General features: G+C 40.2%; 1 protein-coding gene across 1 annotated transcript in view; it reads right to left on the reverse strand.

The window, feature by feature from the left end:
- Nucleotides 1-6,067, reverse strand: part of LIFR (LIF receptor subunit alpha) — a 79,043-nt gene extending 72,976 nt beyond the window's left edge. The window contains 1 exon segment of the mRNA XM_037798784.1: nucleotides 5,778-6,067. The gene's annotated coding sequence lies outside the window, so the exon portion shown is untranslated.
- Nucleotides 6,068-25,161: the final 19,094 nt, after the last annotated feature.

The following is a 25,161-nucleotide window of genomic DNA, read 5'->3' on the forward strand; positions in this document are numbered from 1 at the left end:
ACCATGGGCTGGGCGCTGACCTAACGCTGGGGACGCAGCAGTGAATCCACAAAGTCCCTTCCCTCAAGGAGCTGCCACTCTAGAGGGGAGCTCAGAACACTGCACTTCAGAATCAGCAAATCACAGTGACAGTATCAGCTCTGGAACTACTGGATTATTAGACAAATTTTAACACCTCTAGGTCTCAATTTCTTTATCTCTAAACTTAAGAAAGAAGATGACCAGATGATGTGAAGTCCCATTTGGCTCTCAAATTCTATACTTTCTTTTGTTCTGTTTGAATACTTATGCATAGTCACGAAAGCTCTTCATTTTAAGCTCCATATAACAAACTAATTTGCTAGTTCTTCCATGAAATCAGAACCAGGCTCTCCCAGAAAACCAATTTTACATCTACAGTAAAACTTTGGCAATCCAAGTACCTTCAAGGAATAAAAGTAGGGTCATGTTCCAGTTCAATAAGGATTTATGCTCCCAGCTTTGTTTCTTTGAAGAGGTTTCTAAAATGCTCTTGCCTCCTTCACTTTAGTACTGCACTATAAATACTCAAAGCATGAAATACGAATTGTTGGTATGGCGGTGGGTCTCCAAGCCTGCTGGGGGGGAATGGCTGAAGCCCGAGATTTAACATGGCAACCTGATGCCCTCTGCGGCTGCAGCACTGAAGTCCTGGTGCTGGAAGCTCACCTCTCTCCAGCTTACCTCCACCTCCAACTCATCAGGCACACTCCATTTTCCCATCTCCGTAGTATCTACAACTCTTGGTCTCATTAACTTTTCTAATATTAGAAATGGGAACTGCTTCCTTTGTCACCACTTGTTATTTTCCACCAGATGTTCCTGCCACCACCATCCAGTTGTTCTTGGGTCCAGAGTCACCTTTGGGAAGTCTGATTTTAGTAATATAAGGCATTGTAAGGAGCCGCAATATTCCAAGGTACGGTCTATGGAAGCACCACTCAAACACTTTCTGGAAGTACAATCACCTACTTGTGGCCTTTTAGAGTATTTAATAATACAGTAGCATATTCTCAACTACAAGGATATATGGTGATTCCAATTCTTCTTCTGTGCCTGCCCTATAAACCAGATGAATGGGTAAGGGCCAAGATTTTCTCACCTCTGTGCACAAGTCTATGAATAATTAATTCACCTCGATTTCACACAGAACTAAAACAGTACCTGATAAACACAACCTTTGTTCATGAACATACTACTAATAAGGATGTTTATGTTGAGGTTTTAGATAATGTAAGGTGAATTTGGAATCCCTGCATTTCCACAGTTCACAAAAGAAAATGTAAAGGAGTTGGTAAAAGTTCTTTAACCCAAACATCTAAGCCTCTAAATTTACCAAAACCAGTTGCAAACTATTGCTATTTGCCTGAAAAGCTTTCAGAAACTGCAGGTATCCGGGTAAAAGGGCAAAGGCTACTTGACTTAAAATTCTGGAGCCACAGAACCCATCCTTTACAGAGTTTTTTTTTTTTTTCCTGCACAGAACTTACAAGAGAAACTTGGAACATATAATTATCTCACATGGAAGTAACTTATTGCCCTGAGGTATCAAACAATTAGGAAATAAAAAAATTAAAAATTCACTTTGCAAGACCACAAAACTCCTGATGTTGAACAAGAGCCTAAAAGTCACAATCAAGGGAAAGATAACAGATTCTTATTAGACATCATAACAATTGCTTGGCACAAAAACCATTTCCCAAGCTTTCAATTAACATAAAGAAACATATATTTAAAATAACAGATTAGAAATTAGGAAGAGGAAATACCACAAGTTCCTGATATTCCCTAAAATAGAACATGCACGCATTCTTCCTCTGAGAAGTAAAGTACCTTCATAAAGTACATATATTTTATTTACTAATCAGTCAGTCATCTACCCAAAAGGATTTAAATATCCAATATGCAAAAAAGGCATCTTGAAAACTTTACAAGTTTTAAGCTTTTAAAGTAAAGTACAATTTATTTTAGCAAATGGCTAATCCACTGAAATCAAAGATGAAACTGCTGACTAAATTTCTCAAAATCACTATAATCCACTGAAAAAGGTGCATTTTTTAAGGTTGCATATGTTAATTCCAGGGAATAGCAGTCAAATGCAAATGACTCAAAGCAATAATTTGAGAGAATGTGTTCACAGTATCACATTTTTGTTCATGTAAAGGGCCAGAGCAAAGGTAAAAAGCTCAGATAAAAGACTCCTGAATCTATTTTGACCAAAATCAGGCAAAGTTATTTCTTAAACTCTTTAATTACACATTTATTCAATAAATCCTCACAGCCCATTCTGTGACTGAGGCTGTGCCAGGTGCTGGGGATGCAATGGCGCACAAGCAGACCCGTTACTGCCCGGCTGGTGCTTCCAGCCAGTCGAGGAATTCCAGCATTCAAGGTCTCCTCTCCACTTAGGTAAACATTTCTTGACATATGCAAACCCAGAGGGCTCCTATCACTGCACAGGCTTTCCCCTGCCACTCTCCCCCTCCTCCTTTGTCATGAACTCCAGCCACATCAACATCCCTCAGTTCCTTTGGCAAACAAGGTTCTGTCCCATTTCAGGGTCTTTGCACTTGCTGCTCCTGCTGCCTGAGCCTCTTCTCCCAGATCTCTAAAACAGCAGCTTCTGTCACTTAACTCTCTGCTCACACCTCTCAGACTCAGAGAGACCTCCCAAGTTACTCAATCTAAAACAGCAGTCTTGCTCTACCACAGCAACCCTATACTATTACTTGTCCAGTATTTATCGCTATCTGATGTTATCTTCTTTGCTTTTTGTCCATCTCCCCCATTAAAAAATGAACTCCATTTTTTTATCCATCTCCCCCTTGAAGTGAGACAAGGTCTGTCTGTCTGTCTTGTGCACCGCTATATTCTTATTTCCTGAAAGCTGTCTAGCATATAACATATGCTCAATAAATAATTAAGAAGAACAAATATAAACAATACTAGTAGTCTTCAACCACAGTGAAAAGTACCAAATAACAAAGGTAAAAGAGAATATTTTAAATGCTAAAAGATTTGTTTGATCAAGTTAAAAAAGAAATCATTATAGCTCACACTACTCTAAAACCACCCTCAAAAATTAGCATAATGCAAATAATAAAGCTCAAAACTGGCTAAAGCTCAACATTATGATGCATTAGGTTCAATTTCTAGCATTAACATCACTTCCACAATTTATTCTATTTTAAAGCACTCTAAGAAGAGACTCCAATTTTTTAACTGGAAAAAAAAAGCTAAGGCCAAATATTTTTTTTCAAGCTCCCTCTGAAGATTTAATAGAAACCCTCTCCCAAACTGTAAAAATTGCAACCGTATTATAGCAACATTAATATATAAGATACTGGTGTTAATGTACAGAAGGCAGAGATTTAAGTGCCTAATGGCAAATGAATTTTTTGAACCACAAACTGTCATCTTCAATTTAATCAGAGGTATGACAACTCTCTCCATATGCAAAAAGATTTAAATTCTCAAGAATGTTTCTTACAGATTATTCCTGAAAATTTCTGTCTGCTCCTTTACTTTTGTTGAAACAAAGAGCTCAGCTGTTAATCAGGGAATATGCCTTTAGCTACTGATTATCAAGGCTCACACTTCCCGGCAAAAACACTGAAGATCCTTATGGATCACTCTGAAGTTACATAATGGCAAAAAAAGGTGTACCCTGGAGAGCAGAGACATTTGTTTCCTGGACTGTAAAGTAAAGAAGTAAGCTACTACTGCCTCTGGGTCTTTGGGAATAACTCAAATCCACTTAAAAGCCTCAAAAACCAATATTTTACAATTGTTTTACAAGAAAATATTAGAAACAACCTACACATATATCAATAAAGAAGAGGTTAAATAAATTATGGTTCTTTTTAATGGTGACTCTGAAGCTGTTAGAGAATGAGAAGGCTCTCTTATATACAGATATAGAAAGACTGCCGAGGTTTAGTATTCTGTGGGGAAAAAGGCATGGTGCAGAACAAAGTATACAACATGTCCTCAGTGGTGGAAAAACAATAAAAGAGAACACATGCAAAACATTTATGTGAGCACAGGCAGTATCTAGAAGGATATATATACACACAAGGAGCTAGTAGCCCTGCTTTCTGGAGGGGGAGGTGGGAGTGAGTGCTGGGCAACATGGTGGGAGAGAGCTACACTTTCCACTCCACACCTTTTCTAGCTATTGAATCACCTACAGTATGCATGTACTGCTTATCCCACAAATTACTATAATAAACGTTAATAGAATAATAATGTATATTATCACCAACCTATTATTCAAGGATGACCATTAAAAAGAAGTTCTCAAAAATCACAAAAGTTTTGTTCTCTTCAACAGCACAGTTCCTGATTGTCATTTCCCAGAAGAGACTCCAAGTCTCCACTAATTAGAGAGGTGTGCTTGTGATCTCACCTATTACAAAGCAAATAATCCTCAATTCAGTTCTACGAAGGGAAATAGCTGCTGGGTTCACCTTGAAAACATGCCACATATTTGAACTGAGCTTGTAACTACCTAATGAAGCCTCCAAATCAACAGTTTCTACCTGGCCATAAAACAGAGTCAATGTAAGAAATAAGTGAGAAGACAGTCTCATGTTTTTAAACACACACACTGTACTTAGGTTTCCTTTCCTCTCCCAGGCTTAGACAAGGAACCCTCTGATATTAGTGAACTATGATTTTAGATTTGTGGCAAAATCATCACGTAAGGAGAGGGGCAAGCATCATTGGCACTGAAAAAACTCCTCACTTTTTCATTTATGTGTATGGGGGAGAAGTTGCTTGAAATTTAATTAAGCCACCATTTTTTGATCCCTGACTAAATGATATTGTCACATTAATTTTGTTCCAAGCAAATGCTTTGGTTTTGTTTTTGTTTTAAGTTAAAGACAAACCTGAAACCAAAGAGGAACAAATCAGAAGGCAAAAGGCAACCTTTAAATTGAAACCTTTCTGTTAAAAGTGTATCTTAAAAGAAATGCAAAAACAAAAAACAAAACAAAAAACCCTCACTTCCAAACGCCATTCAGTAACAGTCCACATGTTATATCAATATTTGACTGCATTAAACACACAGAGAAACACAAAGACACCCAACTGCAATAAAAGAGCTCATGTAGGTAGCTGAAGTTGGGGACCAAAATCACATTATTCAAGACCATACGTTAGTTCACAACACTTGATGTGCAGTGTTCTGTAGGTCATACTCATGACTACAGCTTTGTCCCTTTAGACAACACGTCCTAAGTAGCATCTTTCATGAAGACAACCTTGGTCGCCAACACTTTAACCAGTTTGGATATATGCACATAAAAACACAGGGAAGTCAAAGGTACTGAAAATACAGAAGGGGCTTAAAGTTAATTTACTGATGAGTTAGGGCACAGGGCACCAAGTCACTTGGCTGGTCACATCTCCATGGGGAAAAAAAAAATAAAGCTCTTTCCCATCCCCCAGGTAACCTCTGGCTTCCAACTTATACCCTGCGTGGTGCAGAAGTTCGCTGCGGGGGCGTCGGCGCCGACAGAGACCGAAGGGTGGCCCAAGGGCGCGCGGAGAGAGACATGATCCGGAGCCGCGTTCCCTCGGTCACTCACCTCGGACCGGCCTCGGGACCACGGCCGGCCAGGGCGCTGCCCCCCACCCCGCCCCCGTCCGCGCCGCCGGGCGCTCGCGGAGACGCGCTCCTAAGACCAGGCTCCGCGGCTCCACGGCTCCCACTCCCCGCGCCGCGCGCCCACCTGCCAGCCCCCGGCACTCACGGGCCGCTCCCGCGCCGCTATCTCGCCATCCCCCGCCGTCGGCTCCGCCGCCTCGGCCGCCGCCCCGGGGCTACCCGGAGTCCGCAGCCGCCCGGGGGCTGGAGGCGAGGGGGAGGGGGACAGGGCACGACCCTTCACCGCCGCCGTCTCGCCTCCCCGGTCCCAGCGCTGATTTGCTCGAGGCGGCCACGGACGAAAGGCGCCCCGCTCCTCTCTGAGAGCCGGGAGCCGCCGCCGCCGCCAGAGTCGCCTGGAGGCAACGGTAACGGCCACGGCCACTGCCGAGAAGCTCCGGCCGGGACTGCGGAGCGCGGGGGCGGTGCCTGCACGCCACTCGGCTGGGGGCGCTGCGGCCCCGGACCCGCCCCCAGCACCGCCCCGCGGCCCGTGCCCCGCCCGCGCCTCGCGCGCCCCCGCCGGAAGCCGTCCGCGCGCCCCCGCCGCCGCCCCTCGGCCTGGCCGCGCGCGCCCCAGCCTCGCCCGCGGGGCCGCTCCGGGGAGTCCGAGGAGCGCGGGCGAGCGCGGGACCCGGGCGCAGTGGGTGGTGCTTCCGCAGAGGCTCGCGTTCAGAGGCCAATCTCGGAAGGTCATGGAAGGGCCCGGGAGAGGGAAGCTGCCAAGCTGGTGCAAATCCTCGGGAAAGGCCAGGTTGGCGGCCCTGCGGGGAGGCGAGGGGCCCCCATAATGCTGTCTGTGCGTAATGCAAACAATGCATAGATTAGGGGAAAACTGGGGGCCGTTGTTTTAGCAGCTTCTGTAATACACGTCAAAATCGGCTTCTGCACCTTGTAGAGGTGGTGTGTGTGTGTGTGTGTAATTGCTTGGATTTTATGAGTTACCTAAAATGTCCCTAGGGTCGGGGCGCTCCCCCTCAGACCACCTTCTTCCAAACTGGACAGGGTTCTTTCAGTCCGAGAGGGCCCGCGGGGTATTCTGAGAATATCCTGGAGCCATCTAGTCTTGCCTTCCAGGCGTGGTGGGTTTATTTGTGCGGAGAAGAAACGGATCCCTTAATGGGGTGAGATTTTTCCTTCGAGCATTGTTCCCATTTCCGCAGTTTCACTTGGCCTCGGTTTTCTTCCCGAGTAATGCACCAAATGAAATTAGCTGGAGAGCGTCTGATGGCGCAGAATCATGGTTTGGAGATGTTTACGCTCTATCCCGGACGCGTTTGATAATGTTCTCTTCGACGCAATTAATTTTGCAAAGTTCAGAAATGTGCCAGATAGAGCCCTGGCACGCAGAGCCACAGGGTCTGCAGACACACCTTCTATAGGAAACCGGCTTGTTTTATCTAGGATTTATTTGATGCACCAGCACCAAAGCCAACATATTTTTATTGTTATTTTTATTTTTATTTTTTTTGAGACCTTTAGATGAAATAACAAAGCAGTTTCTGAATTGGCGAAATGGGGTTTATTTACTGAAATTACTTTCTCATGTTAGAAAGGTAAATCTAAAGTGTGCAATAAAAATACCTGAATGTGCATTAATTGAAAAGTAGGCTTCCTGGACAAAAATATGTTTCACCTCAAGACTTGTGCTAAAGAGTGAACATATTTTGAACACCAGAATTGAATGCTTCTTATTAACCCTAAGACTTTCATAGAGAACATGCTTCTATTATGTATACCTGAAACCTGGTGTAAGATGCACAACATAGCTTTTTCATTCACGCCCACTCTTGAGTCCACAATGATTTGAGAAATTTATTATTGATGTTAGAGAGTCCTATAACTGGCTTTCCCATTAGGCACAGTAGGCACAATGTCAAGTGCCTACAATACTCTTAGGGGCCCACAAAGATGCTCTAGTTCCCTTTAAAATGGGAAAAAACACGAACATTTAGGTCTAAGAAAATGTTTTAATATATAATACTAATATGTTTGTCTTTATACTAATACAGTCCTGAATTATATTTTATTTTATGATTTTTGGAAGAAGGGGTTCAAGGAAGCAAAAGTGCCTAGAGCCCAAGAAAAACATATTTCTAGCCTGTCGCTTGGGCCTGAAAAATCCCTTTCCATGAGAAAAATTTCAGTTGTTTACCTATTACATAAAATGCTAACTTGTGTAGCTCCTGTAATATACGTATAGAGAAACATCCATTGAATGCACACCATACTTCTGGCACTGTGCATTGCCTCATTTAATCCACACCACCTATCTGTGAAATAGGTGCTATTGTTACAGCTAGCGGCTGATGCCGGTTTTGTGGGGCTTGAAATTTATGCAATTGGGTGATCCTCTTTAAGAAAAAGAAAATAAAACAAATGCAACATGCCCAGGCTGTTCCAGCACTACCAAACACAGGAAAAAGTGACAGAGGACAAGTCCAAGCGGGAAAAGGCCATAGTCTCAGCTACCTTCCTTTTGCAAAGTGTAAACACACACACACACACACACACACACACACACACACACACACACACACACACACACGGCCATGTGAACGCATTGCTAGGGCTCCTGCCAGAGCTTTGAATGGAGTCCTAATAAAGCTTATGCTTTATTAGCTTCGCAGAAAACCTTCCTCCAATGTATACTCACTTTACAGGTAAGGCTCAGCTTCTAAGGTGCATCGTAAAGCTGGTGCCATACTCCAGTATGTTCTGAAGAATTGTGTGTAGACTTTTTTTGTGAGAAATAATGGATTTTCTATTTCCATAACAAAGCAAGACCCTAAAAAATACATTAGAAATATTCTGATTTTGACCAGACCATAACTCAGTTTGGGCACTTGATGTGGTCTTGCTGTCTATGCTGATGAGGGTAAATTTGTATTATCTATTGTATAAAAATATGAATTAACCACTATGGGTTCTTAAAGAAATTTCAACTCAATATCAAATGCCATGGATTGACACCATTTTTATTTCCCTTGACGTAGACTGGTCCATGTTAAATAACATTTTATGCAATAAATGTTTTTTTTGCTATTTCATGAAGTGTTGCAAAATAAGTATAAGAACAAGAATTTGTTTTGTTTGATGCTTATATTGTATAATACTAAGAGCCTGAAACATAGTGGGTCTTAATAAATGTTTGTAGAAACAAAGAATGAAAAAGGTCACAGAATTAGAAGTAAAAGTATAGATTATGTAACAAGGTAAAATTGGATGGGAGTGAAGCAGCAAAATGTTGAACTATAAGTGCTTGCTGAATAAGCAGAATTGGCTTCTTAGCTAATTATTTTGTATTCAGAATTTGTGCTCTTCTTTTCAGCTATTGGCTATATTCCCTGTTTTCTTATTTTTTTCTTTTTTTTTTTTTGTAAGTGAGAGTTCATTTGAAATGCTTAAATAAAAGCATGAAACTAAAAGGATTTGAAATACTTAAATATAACAAGTTAAACACTGTGAATGTAAATTAGCAGCACTGATTTATATGTTGGAATGTGGTTAAACAGGGAAATTTTAGGTTGTATTTCTGTTACTAAAATTAAAATTGAGAAAAAGAGAAAAACCATAGGACTGTACAACACAAGCAGTGAACCCTATTGCAAACAATGGACTTTTAGGTTAATAGTACAATTATAAAAAGGTTCCTTCATGAATTGTAACAAATGTACCACACTAATGCAAGGTGTTAGTAATAAGATAGTATATGGGAAGTCTGCATTTTATGCATGGTTTTTCTGTAAACCTACAACTTCTCTAAAAAAAAAAAAATTTAAGATAAAAAAGAAACATAATCATACTTACAATGAAAGTTCTGGAAATGAAAGGCTTTGTTTTTTGAAAGAATCAAAGTCTCATAAAAACAGCAAACTTGAGATGATGGGGTTTTGTTATTAAATTACCTACATCTTGATCCTTAAACAGGCTTCCCATGAAGTGTGGTCTTAAATGTACAGTGTTTATCAATCAGTGGAACAAGCTATGACTTCATTCCTGGAAGAAATTCTGGAATGAGTAAAAATCAGCAAATTAAGCATAGTTATTAGCCAGTGAATTGATGAAATGAGTTATTAGCGAGTGAATTGATGAAATGAGTGAAACTGTTCTTCATTTCAGTGTAGATTTAAATTGGTTTCTTTTAGAGCACAGTTTTGGACAAGATTCAACACTTTAATTAGATCACTGTAACAAGGAGACATATGAAAGTAATCAACTAGTTTTCTCTAGATTATATGTTCTTTACCCAAGCTGGGTTGAAATGCTACTTAAGGGGCATGAAAAACGTGCTAAACACCATGAAAGATAGTATTGGCCTAGAATTCTGTTTAGAATATTCCCTTTCAAATAAAATGTCCACAGAGGTGTGATGTAAAATATTTTGCTGTAACTATGTTCTCATACTGTGGACAGTGGATTGTATATCATGGATGATTGTATGGTGTGTGAATGTATTTCAATAAAACTGAATTTAATAAAAAAAAATTTGCTAAATTATTATATCCCTACCATGGCCCCAACAGGATTATATTTTGTTTGTCTTTTGTTTATTTATACTGTACCTTCTTCCAAAAGGGATTAATATGGTTTACAATGAAAGACAAATATTAAAAAACGAAAAAGAGTTGAAAAAATTGGCTCACACAAACAACAGCAGTTAAGCACAAAACTTAGTTCCAGGCTTGCATGCAGCCAAGTGAAATAGGGAAAACAAAGGGTCTCAGAACTCTCATTGTCAAGTGCAAGGGAATCATGCAGTTTCATTTGGGGGAAAGTCTCTCCTGACCCAAACTCTGAGAGGGGATTTTTCATATGGGTCCTCAAACACGGGATGTTCAAAAGTCCAAGTTAAGAAGAACATTACTCAATGGTGGTTTCAGCCACCTTTTGGGGGCAGGCAGAGCTCATATATTTTTTCTGGTGAATAGCTTTTAAATTACTTAAGTTGAAAGTAAGTAGCAAGGCTCCTACATAGTTATTTTTTAATACTGGCCTTGAGTGCAAGCCAAGGACGTAGTATCAAATCTTAGTTTTCCCAGTTTCCTTCTCTATAAAAAGGGGTTATTAACAGTACCTACGTCATAAGGTTGTGCAGAGGACAAACTGAGTTAATTTCTAGAAAATCACTTACTGCTCCAAGTACTCAATTTGCTATTGTTTTCCTCAACCAGAGTATGTATGTATATTTTTTTCCTCCACTGGTATAATTTGTCTTTTATTAGCCACCTCAAATCTCATTTGGAAGAATGCATGGTATAGGTATCTGGCACAAATTAATAATTAAATAAATATTAATTGTGAATATTATCATTCTTACTGTTTCTACTGCCCCACTCCCCACCCCACCCCCCCAAACCTCGTAAAGCAAATATATGAGCCTTCTTTGGAGGATGGGATGGTAATGAGGTGGTTATAATATTCTTGTACTTAGTGGGAAAGCATAGAGGATTATTAGGCATAAAGGCCATTACTGAGATCCCACAAAATAGTCTTTGTTCCCTTTTATTCCCTTTTATTGTCTGCCAGTCATCTCCTCTCCTCTAGACTTCACTTAATTGCTTGCTTTGAATTTAGAACCCTGAGTAAGGGCCCTTTCCCCCAGTTAGACTAACATTTAGTTATCTCTCTGATCTTGGAGACTTGTTACATTCAAGAATCTCCAATCTTCAAGGATCTTACATTTCTTCTACTCCCCAGGAGGTTAAAGCCTTACTCTGTTAAAGCTAACACCCAGAGCCAGCTGCCTAGGGTTGGGGAGGGGGAAGTATCAGGAATGTGGAGAGAGACACTGAAAGGAGGGATGGGGACACCACCACCACCAAACCGTTTCTTTCCAGAGTGACCCCAGCCTGCTCCCTCCCAATTCTGCTCCCTCTTCATACCTCCCATTTGGTCCCAATAAACTCTCCCTGACTGCAACCTGCATAGCAAGTCCCCTGCCTCTCCCACTTTCTCTTCTGCAGATGCCTCTACCCACTCCTCACTTCTGTCACCTGTTCTGCATCTCTTTACCTTTTACCACCTCCTTTTAGCTTACCAACCACTCTCTTCTGTAACCCGCTTTTCTCTTTCTTCTCCCTGCATCCTTTATCTGTTGTCCAGAGTCCTTCAGGGGCAAAGCATGACATGAAAATTGATGCTACCTTGTTTCTTATAGTCCATCACAGACCCAGAATCCTGTGCTAATATTCTCAGTTGGGCTAATGGATCCCACAAAAGAGCAATTTACTCCATTCTCAGTGGTGATATTAAGCCCATTATTTAATTTATTCCTACAGCTACTGCACTCAGTGCATTGCCAGCGGCATCTTGTGCAGATGGAAAAAGAAGCCAAAAGATTAAGGGATTGAGCTGAGGTCAAGCCAGAGGTAGTGGAGTAGTTGGAAATAGGACCTAAATTCCTCAAACCCTTGAATATATTATTCTAACTAATGCACTTAATCCACAGCCTCCAGTATTCTGTACAAGACCAGAAAATCTAAAACTGTAAGAGAGTGAGTTTTTGTTTCCAGCTTCTGACTGTTACGAATTTTCAGCGGTTACACATTTGCCAAGAGACTTAATTCAAGATTTCTAAAACATTGGTAACGAGTCAGTTTAATAATTAATTTAAATAACAGAAATGTCTCTAGGGTTTCCAGGTACCTAATCTGGGGCACCGCCTGGGTCTCATATCGGAAAAAAAAAGTGGCCATCACTATGGCAGCTCTGGCCAACAGGGATGTTTCTGTTGATGGTTTCCCCACTGGAACTTAAAGTAACTGAGGATACTATCCCCAAGGGAAAGCCTGCAGCTCTGAAATTCTGTGACATGCCCGAGAAATCTTGGCTTCCTGGCTATTTTGTGTAACTACAGAATCTTATGCTGAAAGAGCAGACAGAAGCCTGGACACTACTTAGATTGGGGCACCATCCAATTCAAACTCTAGTGCTGATGAATTCTATTCTGCCGGTCTAGGTTAGGTCTGATCTGGTCTACACCAATTAGTCTAACCTCACTGGGATTTTCCTAATGCTAGGAAAGAGAGACATCATTGTACAGGTGACCCTCAGGCTGGGAGTTTAATATTAATTGGTTATTAGTATTAATAGAGTCCTGGGCACTTTCTCTGTGTCACAGGTATTAGTCCTATTTCACAGAGGAAGAAATTGAGGCTCAAAGAAGTAAATAAAGATCTGAACATACCAGTCTGTTTAAATTCCAACATCACTATAATAATTCAGGAGGCATTGGCTAAAAGTGGGGTCCAGAATACATAGTCACTAGATAACAACTAACATTTACAGATTGCCAGGCACTATCTATCACCATTTCTTCCTCCCTAAAACCCTGAGAGTTGCAGGAAGAGTCGTCATCCCCAGTTACAAATGAGGCAAAGGGGGTCAAGTAACTTGCCAGAGGCCACGTAGATAGTGACAACAGTGAGATTCAGACTAGGCAGTCTGGCTCCAAACCCCGCACTCCTAACTACTGTACTGTGTTCCACTATCAGTGCTGGTGACCAAACTTTCTCCTCCCACTTCTAGTTTCAGGATCTTCAACAGGATCTCATGTACAACCTGCTGCTGTAGGAGAGGCTTTGACAAAGTTTGGCTTTAACAGAGCTCTATGCCAAGGCTCTTCCCAACCCTCAAGACAGGCTCTAAATAGTCTTCCATCATTCCTTAGTCTAATTTGCTCCTCTCCTTCATCTTCAGTGGATAGAATCTAACCCTTTCCTGCATTCCTATTTCAGATATTATTGCTCATTGAGATTAATGGCTCGCTGTTTCTTTTGGGTATTTGATTCTACCTTATGGTATTAAGTTTATGTCTTGATAGGGCCTGGGTTCTCCTCTGCTTCGAGACCCCATGATCAAACTTTCATACCACCATTGCCTCTGAGGCACTGTTTCCTCCAAAGCCCCCAGTAGCAAAGAGCATCCCCCTTAGAGAGTTTTGCTTGTGCCTTAACAATGTCTTTAGTTTTCACACAGCAGGTTATTAAGAAGTTTTTTAAAATTATGCTAGACTTAGCATTCAATTATTGAGCCCTGGATTTTAAATAATTGGTCTAGCTTTAGAAAAATTTTCAGTAGAAGAACAAGAGCATATCAGTATTACACAAATACAGGTTTCAATTAAACAGATACCAATGAAGATTCCTTTTCTACAGTAATATTCAAACTAGGTTAGGCAAAAAGGGAGGGAGTAAAGAGCATGAACAATCACAGGGCTCTGAAATGGCTTTGTAGGTTTGTGATCAGGGGCTGTGGAGGGAAGGTCAATTCCGACAAGACACGAGGCGTGCTGGTCAGGCAATACCTCTGTTTGTCTGCCAAAGGTATGAGATGAAAGGAAGTGTATGAGGAAGCATAAAGTGAAATAAAAACACACCTCAGTCATTATTAAGCTTGGTAATTCAATATTCAACAAATGTTTATTGAGCACCTACTACATGTAAATGCTAAGGATACAGCTGTGAACAAGACAGACAAACCCTCACCCTCACAAAGCTTAAAACCCTTTCAAAACATGGTCAGAATTTACTTTATTAGTTTGTGTTGCAAAAATAAAAAATGAAAACTGCTCTAGAATTAATGTTTTCTATTGTTCTGTTTTTCTTTTCTTTTTGTTCCTATCCTAGCATTAGATGAAACTACATGAAATTTTATACCTAAATGCTTTAAACCTTAACATTTGATTTTTCAGTGACCCAAAGTTAACTACAACTCATGGAAGCATTAAAAATTAACGTACGATATTCCGCCTAAAAGAGGTAGATTTATTTTTTCTTTGACTTCAAACTCCTTTTAGTGGCTAAAAGTCCAAATAAAACAGGCAGGCATGGCAGTTGATTTAAAATAAATATTTTCTTCGTTTTGGGTATTTTCCCTTTGTTATTCAAGGGAGAGGGGACCATGAAGAATCATTTTTTCCCAGCCACTGCCACAGCAGTAAGTCTACATAGCAGTAGTTTGTTTGCTGTTGGATCCCTTCTCTTATATACCCAGATTCACTATTTTCCAAAGGTCTAAGGTTGTTAATGAGTGTTTCATGAAAAAGCAGGCTTCCTAATCAAAGAAGTTTTGGGTAACACTTTGTTAAATAAACCCAAATAGCTTTTTAAATTGCAGGCCTTTTCAGACCCCTTAGTACATTGTGGTTCTCCAATTATAATTCAGTCTTACCTTGGAGATATTGTGGGTTCAGTCGTAGACTGCCACAATGAAGCAAGTCACACAAAAGTTTGTTGCACTATATTGTAGTCTACTAACTATGCAATAGCATTATGTCCAGAAAAACAATGTATATACCTTAATTTAAAAATACTGTATTGCTAAAAAATGCTAACCATCATCTGAGACTTCAGTGAGTCATGATCTCTTTGCTGGTGGAGGGTCTTGCCTTGATGTTGATGGCTGCTGACAGATCAGTGTGGTGGCTGCTAAAGGTTGGGCTGACTGCAATTTCTTAAAATAAGACAACAATGAAGTTTGCCTCATTGATCGAGTCTTCCTTTCACTTGATCACTTACAGGCCATTGTAGGGTTATTAATTGGCCTAATTTCAATATTGTGTCTTGGAATAGGGAGACCTTGGAAGAGGGTGAGAGACAGGAACAGCCAGTCAGTGGAGCAATCAAGAAACACATGACATTTATCGATTAAGTTCACCATCTTATATGGGTGTGGTTCCTGACACCCCAAAATGATTACAATAGTAACATGCAAGATCACAGATCACAGATCGCCAAAACAGATATAATAATCATGAAAAAGTTTGAAATGTTGTGAGAATTACCAAGATGTGACACACAGACATGAACTGAACACATGCTATTGGACAATTGGCACTGATAAACTTGCTCAACACAGCATTGCCACAAACCTTCAATTTCTAAAAAATGCAGTATCTATGAAGCACAATAAAGCAAAGTGCAATAAAATGAGGTATGCCTGTTTATTCTATCATATCACATCACATCATGTTTAACTAATATACACTGTAAAGGACATTGCACAACATTCACTTTCCCTTCTTTTAGTAACAATACCCTTATAGTTCTTTGGAGAGCCACTCCCTTCCCCCAAACTCAGTGCCTGAATTCCAGTGGGTCTTTCCTCTACCCCTTTGTTTTAGAAATGGTCATATCACTAGTGGTGTGCTCACAACGATTTAACAAGTGACTCTCTAGAGAAAAATAGCCTTGATTTATAGTATTTGCCCATTTCCCTGGTGTAAATACTCCCACCATGGCCAATTTCAGGCTACCAATGTGAGGTTACCGAATGAAGAATTGAGAAGAGATGTACACAGTCAGCTCCTGGGAGGCTCCAGCACAACCCATCAGATATAGATATGACCCACCCTGGGTCGATCGGGCCATTTATTCTGCTGTGCATATGTCAAGCCTGACCAGTTCCTTGGGCTCGATTCCTTGACTTTTGAGGGAACAATTGTGGAAGAGGCACTGTCTTCCTCCTGGGTTTGCTGGTAGGAAGGAACTTGGAACAAATTCTGGTAACTGTTTGCCATGCAGTCTGTTTGGAAAGAGCCAGGCCAAGAACCCAGCTATCTCAGAGAAGAGGAGAGCTGAGAGATAGAGAGAGACTAAGTCCTGATATTACTGTTTGAGTCTCTGGATCCAGTCTGGCTTGAACCTCTGGACGTTGCAGTTAGATGAGCCAGTAAATCCCTTTGTTTTGTTTGTTTGTTATGCTTTTATTAAGACTGCCTTGAGTTTATTTCCACTGAAAGAACATGACCATGCTCTTCTTTTTTCCAAAGAACCCCTGATTGAACTAATATTCTCGAATGCAACTTGCTAAGAGCCGTTTCTAGCTCATTCTCTAACATATACTTCACAGAGTATTGACTAATCTGAGGAACTTCCACCTGTTTGTCTTTGCCTCACAACCTGAGTTAATAACTATCTGATGAACATCTGACATGACTATTCTAAATGCTCTTCAGACTCAGCGTATCCAAAATTGGCCCCATGTTTTCTGCTGAGAAGCCACTCTTCCTATGTCCTGCGTTTCCATTAAGTAATGCATGCACTCATTATGTACCAGATCAGGAATACAATAGTGAAAAAGAGAAGTTCTTGACCTCATGGAGCTCTCATTTGATAAGGGGAAACAGACAATGAACACATAAACAGATGGTAAAAAATATATAATGTAAAGTCAAAATAAGTGCTTTGGAAAAAAAAAATAAAGTGGGGTTAAGGGATAGAGAATGACAGTGGTCACCATTCTGGGAGGAGCAGTTAGGTAAGGTAAGGTAAGTTAGGTAATCTGAGAAGATTTTGGGTATAGAGGCTTGAATGAAATGACAGATGGAAACTTGAGAAATCTGGCAACCATTGGGCATGTAGTTGGCATGACCCATAATCACAAGGAGGCCAGAGTGGCTGGAGCAAGGGGAGCACAAGGAGGTCAGAGAGGAGGTTGGAGAAGTATTGGAGACCAGATTATGTGGAGTGTGGTAGGTGTGTTAAAGACTTTTGACTTTTCTTCTGCATGTGATAAGAGGGTTTTGAGCAGGAATTTCTCTGACCTGTGTTGAAAGTACACATAAGGGTCAAGAAGAGAAGCAAGGAGGCCACAGAGGGGCATGTCTCTGTGCGCAGGTGGCTTAGACCATCATCCCTCTGGCTACTCTGGTTGAGCACCATTTCTGACTCTTTCCTTCATTCCCTGAATTCCTGCAAAGATGAGAAACAGTGGGTTTTGTTTCTACAATACATCTTACAGCCATGGGAAGTAGGTTGACTTTCCCAGGATACAATCTCTACAACAGAGAATAGTGTGGAGGAAGTTTATGGGGGGGGGGGGGGGCTGTTCTTGGTATAGCCACTTTAGGAAGGGAAAGGAAGAAAGAAGGTTTGGGCTGAGAAAGAAGTTCAACAGCAATGCAGGGGATTCTAAAACTCAGATGACCCTTCAGATGTCCTAAGCTGTAGTAAGAGGTAGGGGACTTTATCCTCCTCACAAGGATGAGCCATGGGCTGCCAGCTTCCCCAGGGAGACAGCATTGCCTTGGGTGAAGAGGGGACAGCCAGGGGCTCTCTGTGGCTGCATTCCAGGAGACTTGGCTATTAAGGCCTTTATTCCTGCAGGAGGTGGAGGGAGGGTGCCTGCACCATGTCACAGCATCCACCTCACCAGCCCTGTTTTCATTCACCATAAAACTGCCCTGATTTAATTTCTCATTCCTCCTGCCTAGACTACAGCCCACTATGCTATCTCCAGGATTAAATTCCAAAGTAAAAGCCAAATCTACACAATAGCAGGCATACTCATAACATAGCATTCAGAACCTTCCAAGAGCCAAACATCATCTCCCCACTGCATGTATTGCAGTCCAGGTAGACCAGCCTATTTGGTCAGGAGACCAACCAGAAATGTTCTCCTCCCACTTCTTTATCCATCAAAATCCCACTGTTTAAGGCTAGCTCAAATTCTACCTTCTTCTTTCCTTCTGAACATCCACAAAAACTACATCTTAGTACTCATTTCATCCTGCCTGGAGTAAGCTGGGTAAGAGTTGCAGTGAGGTCCTTGTCATTTTATCCCCCTCAGTCTCTATATTTAGTGTGGTGAGCTCCCAATAAATGTTGGTTGACTTGACCTATTTCAGCTTTTATCAATGGCTGGATAATATCCTAGATGGCTGTATAGCAGAATAATTAAGAGCAAGACTTCCGGACCGATATTACCTTGGTATAAATTTTGCTCCACCACCTACTAGGTCCATTGCCCTGGACAAATTACTTAAATTTTTTATGCCTCAATTTACCCATCTGTAAAGTGAGGCCTTCTACTTCATAGGGTTGTTGCCAGGATTAAATGAATTAGTACAAGTAGAGCACTCAGAACAGTGTCTGGCACTTAATAACACACGTAAATGTTGGCTCATTGTAGCCCTCATGGTGACCCACGTTCATCATGACTTCCATAGAAGAGATTACTGCTTGCACTGAGATTCATTTCCTCAATGAAGATCTGCAGTGCTTGCATAGGAAAATCTATTCATAGAGCTCTTGTTTTCCTCTTATGAGTACTCCTTTAATGAGTGAGGATATTCTTGCAAAACATTCTGGAATTCTGTACTTTCCTGGGGCCCTTTCAGTCTGGACTCAGACCTGATTTTATAATGAAATTATGCACTGCTCTGATGTTGCAAGAAAAAAACAAGCACAAAGCATCACATTTATAAGTCAACTGATTCACAGACACTTTTGAACTGAAAGGGAACTTAGAGAGCTCTAGTCCAGGAGACAAGAAATCAGGGAGATTAAATGACTTCCCTAAGTCACACAAACTTATCTGAGTTATTAAAGGACAAAGCTACCCAATGTCATTATTCAATTTTTGCCCAAAGGTGCTATTTTTTCCAGTATACATAATTCAGACAAAAGTAGATCTATCTTGTTAAATCTCCACAAAACAAATTATTTCTAAGATGTATTGTTTCATTTAAAATTCCTCCTAGATTTGGCACAATTCCTACTGGTCTCCTGAGGACAAAAAGTTAAACTAATTATTCGGTAAGTTATCTATTCGTTCATTTACTCAAAAAATAATTATGGAGTGTCTTTTATGTATCCAGCACTGAACTAAAATTTGGGAACTTTAAATATGAATAAGCTCTAGTGTTCTCTAACTGGCCCACATCTGTGGCATCTCTGCCCCTGCTGGATCCAACTCAAGCAACTTCAGAATGGGGGTTAAGGAATCAATCTTCATTGGCCAAAGATAAAATATTTTTACTCAACAAGTCAGTGATCAGATGCAGAGCAAAGTTGCCATATAAATACCAATTACCATTATTGAGGATGGTTCTCTAAAATCAAACAAACAGATAAATTGTTCCAGTCTCCTTCTCTTTCCTTTCTTTTTCCCCACTGATTGAGCTTCACAAAAGCCAGGGCCAAAAAAGATAGTATTACAAATTCTATTGCACAGCATCACACAGAGGTTATTGTTACTATGGAGGGTTATAAATGTTAGGTGAAAAAAAAATCCATGGTCAAATAAATTTAGGAAACTCTGTGTTAACATTACAAAGGTTTCTTGTAGTGTACACACTTTTCTGAATCTTTATCATGCTAATATGCATCATGAATCTCTGGAAGGGGAATAAATAATTTGATTCAAATCAAATTAACTTAACCTGGAACCCTTTGTTTGCAGTGTGTTTCCCATGAGTACTTCCAAACCCAAAGTTAATTCAATAAGTTTCTATAGTTCACCATCCATCCAATATTGCTTTTTTTAATTTTTATTTTTTTATTATGAACTTTAAACATACATACATAATAGTGATACATTTCAAAGTATGATTCAACAAGTAGAGAGCAAATTTCAAAGAATGTCATGGGTCACAGTTCTACAACTTCAGCTATTTCCATTATTGTAAAACATATCATACATACAGAAATGTGTTATCTTTCAATGTGCAGCTCGATAAGCAGTTCTATATGTAATTTCAAAAATTGTTATGTGTTACATTTCCACAGTCTCAGTTCTTTCTCCATTATGCAATATAAAGTTATACAGAAAGGTGAAGACTTTCAAAGCACAATTCAATAAATAGCTATAGAGCAAATTTCAAAGGATGTTATAGGTTACAGTTCCTCCATGTCATTTACCTCCTTCCAGCTATTCCAAAACCCCAGCATCCATATATATATATATATATTTAAAGTTTCACTATTCATAGGCCTTTGTTAAATCTTATCTTGTTTGTTCCTACTTCTTGCTCTCAATCTCTTTCTCCATCTTCAGGGGTGTCTAGGCAGTGACCTCCCTAACTTATTCATATTGATAGGGGGTGTCGACATTATGGGGAAGGGGGCTGCATCTGATTGTTGATCTTAAAGAGGCTTTTGCCTCTGGGTTTTAAGACTTGTCTAGCATGGGAACACTCTGATGGACTTAAGTTTCTGAGAGACAAAACTTAGCAAAGGAATCTTTTACAGAATTTCAGGTAGGGACATAGGAAATTGGGGGCTACTTTTGGTGAGGGCATGGCATACCATGGCCATTTTGGATGGACAGCTGGAGCTTGCATAAGAGAAACCTCAAGGACAGCCTCTCGACTCTATTTGGGATCTCTCAGCCACTATGACCTCAGCTTGTCACCTTTATTTTTTCCCCCTTTTGGTCAAGTAGGCATTTTCAATCCCTCACTGCCAGGGCCAAGCTCTTTCCTGGGAATCATGTCCCACATCACCTGGGAGATTTATTCCCCTACGAGTCATGTCCCTTGTGGGGGTGGGGGGGAGGTTAATGAATTTATTTGCCAGAGTTTGGCTTAAAGAGTAAAAGGCCACATATGAGCAACAAAAGAGGTTCCCTGGAGGTGCCTCTTAGGAATAATTATAGAAGAGCTCAGCCTCCCATTTACAACCCTAAATTTCACAAGAGCAAGCTACAAGTCAAGGGCTTGATTTATGAAGTAGTGGGTTCCTAGTTTCACTTAATATATATTCTATCCCGAGAAAAATGGTCAGTTTCTTATGTTATCTTCACTTAGTTACACAATCATCATCGCTCTCAACTTTAAACAATTATCATAACATAATACATCCCAGCACTCTTATCAGCTGCTAATTATTCATCACTAGAGTTAGTGCAGTGTTGGTAAGATATTTCTATTAAATATAGTCTTTAATATGCAATGGGGGGGAGGCTATCAATGGAAGTTGTATGACATATTTCTGTGCCATCAAATATAGGTAAAATAACAGTTGTGCAATTCTGCTGTCTAAATGGGAACTGTTGGTCTCCTTGGTCCTAAATAAAAGGACTGATATTTTAAGTTGCCTGTTTTATTGTAAATTAATCCATTCTGATTTTTTTTTAAATTTGATTGAATATTTTTCTTGATAAATGATTTTTTAAAAATAAAAACTGGAAGTTCTTCGCTTAAAAAAAAATATATGTAATGGGTAGTTTTTCCATATCACTCTCCTGTTAACCCTCTGCACCAGTGTCATACCTTGTAAGTATGTCATGCTAACACTTACTTAGGTCTGTGATGCTACTCTGTGGATTACATGCCTTTAAACAACCATTTACGAACATGTTTGCCTTCAACACATCACTGATACTTATAATCCCATTTTAATACAATATAATATAAAAGATTGTTTTTTAATAAAATTGATTTTCCATACTATAGTTTAGCCCACCTAATCTTTGTATGTTCTTAGGGAGAGAAATGATTCAAATTCTTCTGTGTGAGGATCTTGTCTCTATTTGAAAATCACTATTAAACTACTTCTCAGCACATACATATCCAGAGCTTACAGCTGCCATCTCTAATCGATCACAGCACTCTTTCCATGGCAGCAGTTTCCAATCCGTGAAATTTAGCCTGGCAGATTGAAATGAATTTGCCAGGATTGTTAACCTCCTCTAATGTGTCTGCTATGTGTTGATCATTTTGCAAGGCCTTTTATTTAGAACATCTTATTTCATCTCCATTTGAACTGCCATCATATTGGCCTAAGTCACTATTTTTTCCTCACCTAGACTATTGTGATCATCCGTCTCTTAAACAATCATATCCCTTCCTTCTGCACTAAGAAAACAGTCTCCAATACTTATCTTGTCCACAAGGCCCTGCCTACCTCTCCGATCTCTACTCCTGGCATTCTCCTGAGGTTCTGGCCACACTGATCCATTGTCCAGTTGAAGGTCTGGAAGCTCAGCCTTATTCATTCACTAGATGGTGATGAAGCCCTAGAGAATCAAGTCATTCTAATCAACTCACAAGAAATTAATGTGTGATGCACAATGTTGATTTATTTATTTAAAATGAGAAACGGAGTAATCAAATCAACCAAATGTTGGCATTGGCTTGTTTGTGATGGCTTTCTGGAGGCTATAGAGAGTGATCATTGAGAGCTCACAGGCTGGAATAGGACTGGCTGAGTGTGAATCCTGCTTCTGTGTCTAATAACTGGGTGATCTCAGGCAAGTGGATCAGTATGCCTTTCAGAGTCCATTTCCCATCAGTGAAATAGGGATAATAATAAAACCTACCTGGTCAAGTCATTGCAATGAGGATTAACTGACAGAACATACCTGTTACATTCTGCTTAGAAGAGAAGTTGATACAGAGAGACAGTCAACATATATTAGCTACTCTTCCTAGAATGGAAACTTACTTGAGGAACTAAGTTAATATCAGAGCAAAGGGAATTAAATGATCTTTTTTATGAAATTTATTGAGATATAATCACATAACATACAATCATTCAAAGTATACAATCTTTTGTTCACAGTGTTGTCATATAGCTGTGCATTCATCAAACTTTGAACATTTTCATTACTCCAAAAAATAAAATTAAAATTAAAATTAAAAAGAATATCCAAAACATCCCATTCTCCTCCTCCCCAAATTGTTTATTTGTTTTTTAAAATACAGTTTAATTGAGATATATTCACACACCCTACAGTCATCCACAGTGCACAATGAATTATTCACAGCACCATCATACAGTTGTGTGTTCATCACCAGAATTAATTTTTGAACATTGCCTTACTTCAAAATAAAAACAAAAGCAAAAACCTTTCCTTTCCCTCCATCCCACCCTATTCTTCATCCAATTTTTGTTCCCATTTTTCCACTCATCTGTCCATACACTGGATAAAGGGAGAGTGAGCCACAAGGTTTTCACAGTCACACAGTCACACTGCGCAAGCTACATAGTTACAATCATCTTCAAGAATCAAGGTCCCTGGGTTGAGGTTTGACTGCTTCAGGTATTTCCCTCTAGCCATTCCAACACACTAAAAACTAAAAAATAACATCTATATAGTGCATAAGAATACCCTCCAGAGTGACCTCTCAACTCCATTTGAAATCTCTCAGCCACTAGAACCTTATTTGTTTCATCTGTCTTCCCTCTTTTGGTCAAGAAGATCCTCTCAACCCCACAGTGCAGGGTCCAGGCTCATCTCCAGGAGTCAGAATTAAATGATCTTAAACAGAATTATTTTTTGTAAGTTGTGTGAACCAGTAAGTTGCTACTTTGTATTCATCCATGCAATAGTTATCACCACCTAGATAATTTCAGACATTACCATGTTCACTTGTTAGTCCCTTGTCCATAAATGTAAATGAACTCATGGGTGTATATATTGATAGGCAAACTCACAGATCAATCTATATTTTTGTACTTATATGATTCTGTCACCACCCCCACTCTATTCCCCAGCACTCCCCTTAACTCCAGTTTAAAATGCTTAATGGGCAACTAAGGTAAAGCCCATCACTTAGAGACCCTGCCGCCCCTCCTATCTCATCTCTCCCCACTCTCCCCTTTGCACTCTCTGTTTCAGCCACACTCACTGCTCTCTTTTTCTCTTTCCACTAGCCAAGCCTTTTCCCTCCTCGGACTTCCCTCATGCTGTTTCATCTACCTGGAGTTCCTCACCCTCAACTCTTGGTCTGGCTCATATCTCCTCTTCATAGGAGCCTACCCTGACCCTTCAGAGTAGGTTAGATTCCCAGAAAACACTTCTGCACAGCATATAACACAATTGTAATTAAATTGTTTGCTGTGTTCCTTCCCAGTGGGGCCTCTGAGGACAAGGACCCTTCCTTCTGGCTCACCACTGAATCTCCAGGACCCTGCACATGGTTAGATATTCCATCAGTATTTGTTAAATGAATGGATTTGATTTTCTCAACAATCCGATCCCAGTAATGGAGAACCAAGATTTTGAGCTGTTAAGAGACTCACCCAAGTCAAACAAATTCAGGTCTTTCTAATTCCGTGCCCTTTGCTACCCCACTCTGCTGCCACTTGATTTCTAGAAGCTGTTTTACCTGACTACAAATCTGCATTTTCCTTGGCATGAATGGCACTCTTCTTCACATCCTCATGGTCCCTCATACTTTTATCCTGAGCTCTGGACTTTTTCTTTCATTTTTGAACTTGTCCAAATCTTCCTGAACTGTTTTACTGTTTGAATCAGTTTACCAGGCTGCTATGATAAATATCACTCAATGGGTTGGCTTGAAAAATGGGAATTTATTGGCTCATGGTTCTGAGACTACAGAAAGCCCAAAATCAAGATATTAGCAAAGCATGCTTTCTCCCAGTCTAGCGTTCTGGTGCTGGAGACTGGTAATCCTTGGGATTCCTTAGCTGGAATCCCTGCTCCTTGTCACATGGCAAGTCATCTCCTTTTTCTTCTAGCTTCCCATTGACTTCCAGCTTCCAGTTCCTCTCTGAGGCTTTCTCTCACTCTGGCTTCTAGTTTCTTTCTGTTTATCAGGCCTCCAGAAATCTGTATTAAGACCCAACCTCATTCAGTTGGGCCACACCCTAACTAAAAATAACATCTTCAAGGGATCCTATTTACAATGGGCTCAAACCCACAGGAATGTGGATTAAGAGTAAGATCATGTCTAAACTGGGGTACATAATTTAATCTACCACACCACTCTAGCCACAGTATGCTACATGTCATCTTAT

Source organism: Choloepus didactylus, chromosome 11, assembly GCF_015220235.1.
Source record: "Choloepus didactylus isolate mChoDid1 chromosome 11, mChoDid1.pri, whole genome shotgun sequence".
Lineage (NCBI taxonomy): Eukaryota > Metazoa > Chordata > Mammalia > Pilosa > Megalonychidae > Choloepus > Choloepus didactylus.